The following is a 5,118-nucleotide window of genomic DNA, read 5'->3' on the forward strand; positions in this document are numbered from 1 at the left end:
CTCTTTTGACCGCAACCCTGACCATCTCCCTATATATCAATTTTTACGGTCAACTATACATACATATATAGTATATTTTTTTTAGAATTTTAAATTTGAAAAGTACTCAGGGAAATATTTTTATCTAGTGGTGAAATGGAAATAAAACTATATTCTTCATCATTTTGATTAAATTGTTCCAACCAAATGAAAATGAATGTTGAATTTTTGATATGTTGGTTGTTAATTTTCATCATTTTGTGTCTAGAATAAGATATCTTTATCTATCATTAGTTTCTAAACTAAACTCTACTCTTTGTGGGGATTTTACCCCTTTCTACATTCATATTCACATGCTTTAGTACATTATTGAAAAAAAAAAGAAGAAGGTTATTATTGAAGTAAATTCGGGGCTATTGACAGTAGTAATCATAAAGACTACAATGTTTAGTCATATATTTGCGAACTAAGCCATGCTGGGTTAGCCATGGGTTAAGATCACTTTGACTAATATAGGCTTATTTACATTTTATTTTAGGAGTTGGGCAGTACTCTTGCAAAAATTCGTGCCCGAGTCAAAGCTAATCGAGGATCTGCTGCAAAAAATGATGATGAAGTTCAATCATCTGGTGGGAGTAAGCTCTCAGAGGATTCTGAGAGAACTGCTCTCACTACGAAACTCGAAGAGGACAGGTAAGAGGATGTATTTGAAAATAAAGTTTTTTATTATCAATTTATACAATTTTGATCCTTTTTTTCTCTCAACTTTTATTCTTTAAAATTCTCCAACGTTTCGGCCCTCAGGCCATTCTCAAGGATACAACCTGAGGGCCGAAACGTTGGAGAATTTTAAATAATAAAAGTTGAGAGAAAAAAAGGATCAAAATTGTGTAAATTGATAATAAACTAAACCATTCTCAAACAATCATATATAAAAAATAATTAATCTTTATTTTTTTTGTTTTTTAAGTATATATTACTTCTCATTTCTTCATTTTATCTACTTCTCATTATAGGGTCCGATTCAGTAAGCATCAATCAGAAAAGGCTAAAATTAAAGAAGCTATGGATCAAATAATGATTGATCGAGAAGAACAAAAAATAGTGGAAAAACAGTTACAAGAAGCTATTGCTAAAGTGGTGAGTAGATAGCTTTGAATTTAGATTTTTATTTATGTATGCATTTCTAAACTACTCTTTTTTTTTTTTTTTTTTTTTTTTTTTGTGATTAGATTTTTGGAGAGTGAAAGTTATTTTCAAGCTTAATTAACTGAAAAACTGATTCAATTAACTTATAGGTCATTGGTGTTATAAAAATTGGAACTGTTTTTTTTGTTTTTTTTTTATTCTGGTTGTTATTTCAGAGTTCATGATAAAAATTAACTTTTACGAATTCTGCATATAATAACCAAAAGATTCATTATTTTTCTTCTTTGTCTTCCCCTTCATGCCATTTGCTACCTTTGTTTAAGAGCCTCAATAAAAGGCCTTCCTCCTCCCAGGTCAAAGTTGAAACTAATAGTTAAAGTTGTCATGGATACGATATTTATCAATGGTTCATTCATGAATCAGGGTCGTATCCATGGCAATGTTAGTTTCAACTATAGCAAATTTATCTTGCACTGGGGTTAATATTTGTTAGTTAGAAGTGGTTAATTAATAAAAAAAAGAAACTGAAATTAGAATGAAGTATTATAACAACGTAAATAAGTAAATGAATCAAAAAAATTTTTAAAGATGTATTAATAAAAAATTATAACACAAATTAATTCTCTGCAAATAAAAATTACATTGTGCTTTTAGAAAAAAGAAGAAAAAAATTAAATATATATGTATATGCAATATGTGATATAAGCACAGAATTATGTATTTGTATACATAAGTGTCTCTATTTCTAACCTCCGTCTAGCTGAGAACTAGGAGATATGTTCTGGTGAATAGGCGTATTGAAAAAAAAATAGGGGCCTTTGAGGATGATAGAACGAAAGTAAGGATCAGAAGTATGGCCTGGCCAAATACATAGTATAGACTGAAAGAACACCTTTGATGGGATGTGTTCATGACGCTGCTGTCAACACAACTAACTGGAAATCACAGAAACAGCAGCACTATAAACAATGCTTCTTTGTTTGTATATAAGGATCATTGACAACAGCTGACTGTTGTATACACTTTTCGTATATACATCATGATTTATACATGACTCACATGTATGCAATTAATATATTAATTTTTCAAAAGAAATGTACTTATACAATTAATAGATTAAATTAATTTTATAAAATAAATTTTATAGTAAAAATTTTTAATGCTGCTTCAACACCATTCCTAATGTCAGAGGAGCATCAGTCCGAAGCAGCCTATTTGTCCCCGATCTTCTTTGTATACCTTCCCAGTAGAAAATTATGGGACGGCCTCATGACTTTTAGTGGGTAGAGTTTCCATTACATGGTTCTCTCATCCTCCATTCGACAAACGTGACCAAACCACTTTAACTTTTGGTTGTCAAGTAAGGTATTTAAGTCCACTTCCTCTACCTCATCTCATATTTGTTCATTCTTGGTTATGTTCCTCCTGGTCTTTCTAATGGCTCTTCTTAGGAATTTCATTTCAGCACTTGCCACCCACCTGACTCTCTTGTCGATGAGAGCCTAGCTTGAGATTGGGAACTACACAACTTTGGTCTTCACTGACATCTCTCTGTGCTGTTATAAAAGGGTTGTAAACCTTGTTTATCCTATTGCCTCCTCTGTGTCAATCTGCCATTAATGACTGTACCTAAATAGGTACATGAGTGCACAACTTCAAGTACCCTAATTTTTATCTTATTGTGCACCTCATAAATCACTTCTTTCATAAGGCCTATTTCCTTCAAAGTCTTGAAATTCCAAATTCTAGTTCATAAATTCTTCTGAGTGCCAGATCATTACCTTGGGATCTGTACACGTCTAAAGTTAGTTTGTTTGCTTTTTAATAGACAATACTAACATGCAGATTATTTGCCTACTTTTTGTATGACTCCTTTCCTGGTCATTTCTGACTTATTGGGAGGAGATGGTTTATCTGCAGGTAACCAGCCTATCTAACCATGGTGGGTGGTCAAATTTTAATTTTATTAAAATTAATACCCCAGGCCAGATTTGAACCAGCGCTTCTGCTGTCATGAGACAGTCAAGGTTGACATTTCATCTCCGTCGGCTACAAACAGCCCAATTATTAGCCTATTGATAGAAACCCCTCGTTTTTGGGACTACTGGGCCCTGTTTCATAATGAAAGCCAATAGTATTAGTTCAAAATACAAGTATAGAAACAACATGGTAATCACACTAATACTTATATTTTTTCATAATAGGGGGGACTATTAGTGATATTACAGGAGTTGAAAAGTACTAAAGTGCAAGTTACTATTGTACAAGTCAGTGTAATTGTATTAAGTTAAATCGACAAGACTAATAGTATTAGTTTGTACTTTATTATGAAACAGGGCCCTGATCTCCCAAATATTTATGTTACCTCTGGATGAATGGTATCTGGGCTATAACCTCCCCTTCCTCTTCACCTCTCCCTCCCTGCCCATTGGGTCCATAGCAGAGCATAGCCGTTACAAAACTCATTCTTTTTCTTGTTTTTTAACTAAGCATTTTTTGCCAGCTAACGCCTAATATATACAGGGGAATATATATTAAAGGCTGATTCACATTATAAATGATATTTCATTTACATAACGTATACTAAAAATAAATCAAGAGGAAATAAAAAGAAAAGTGAGAATACCAATATTAGTTAACACTTGATATTATGTTATGTGAACAGAACGTAAATGATATGGAAGGAAAATAGAACTTGTGAATTGGCCTTCACTCGATGTCCTCCTCACTAGAAGCTTAAGTCTTTGATAAGTCACTGTAAATCTAGTATTTTTCCATAAATATGTTCTATTAAAAAAAATGTTTTACTATTATTGTCACTAGCATGTAGTTGGTCATAGAGATAATACTAATTTTAACATTTATATATTTTTTAGACTGCTCCTGCACCTGAATTGCCACCACTTATTAAACAGCGAATAATGGATTTGGAAACATCTGTGGAAACTCTGAAGGTTTGTATTTTGTTGTTTGGCTAAAATTAAAACATAATATTTTTATATTTAAAATTTTTAATCGTTAGATCGTTGATTGACCTTGTGTAATATAAAAAAGGAAGATGGTCTGGGTGCGGTCAAAGGAACTCAAATAGTAATTAAACTATTTATTGTGAGCCAACGTTTTGTCCCACTTTGCATGGCTTCATTAGGGCTAAAAAAAGATACAACAAATAAATTAAATAATTTAACGAAGTTAGCGAATATATAACATGAAATAAAAGTAAACTAAGGTGTGGCTAAATATGATATAAAATATGTAAAATTTATATAAAAATGAACAAAGTAAATTAAAGAAAAATAAGATGTACAGTGAAAAGTGTAAATAAACAAGAATTACAAAGAGGTATTAGACGATTAATGAAAACAAAAATATAGAGTGCTACTAATGGGTAGTTTCTCTACACGCCTGTAACACTCCATTTTAACTAAGATCAAATTTACTGAATGTATTATATAATATTCAGTTGTAAATTTCAATAAAGATATTTTCAAAAAATAAATAAAAAAACATTTCTTTATAATACAAAGTACGATCATTTATATTAGGAAGGGTGAAATCTTTTATAAACTCTTATTGTAAGGACAGAATAAGTGCTAGACACAAAGTTCAAGCGGAAGGAAAGAAGTGGGAGAGCCTACTGGATAAGGATAAACGAATCCCTGGCAATCTTAGCAGAGCTGAGACAGTGGCCTATTTTCGGCTAGAAACAGGACATGATCTGCTCCAAAAACACCTCCATCGAATTGGCATCGTAGATTCCCCGAAATGTCCTCTATGCAACATGGGAGACATGGATGGGGACCATCTTTTGGCGTGTGTTGGTCTGGAGGATGTTGATCAAGATGCGGACCAACTAAGAGGAAGAGTCAAATTGTATTGGGCTGCGAGAGGGAAAATGGCGTAATAGCCCACTTCCTGTGGCGTAGGAAAAAAAAAAGAGAAAAAAATCATTTATATTAGGTTTAGCATTTTATTTTATTTTTAATTATT

General features: G+C 32.2%; 1 long non-coding RNA gene across 1 annotated transcript; it reads left to right on the forward strand.

The window, feature by feature from the left end:
- Positions 1-497: 497 nt before the first annotated feature.
- On the forward strand, positions 498-4,102 carry LOC136797343 (uncharacterized). The gene is made up of 3 exons (XR_010845176.1): positions 498-672; positions 996-1,119; positions 4,005-4,102. It is a non-coding gene; the product is annotated as an uncharacterized lncRNA (long non-coding RNA).
- The last annotated feature ends 1,016 nt before the right edge of the window (positions 4,103-5,118 follow it).

Source organism: Halyomorpha halys, unplaced genomic scaffold (assembly GCF_000696795.3).
Source record: "Halyomorpha halys isolate HHAL.00 unplaced genomic scaffold, Hhal_1.1 Scaffold9338.1, whole genome shotgun sequence".
Classification (NCBI taxonomy): Eukaryota; Metazoa; Arthropoda; class Insecta; order Hemiptera; family Pentatomidae; genus Halyomorpha; species Halyomorpha halys.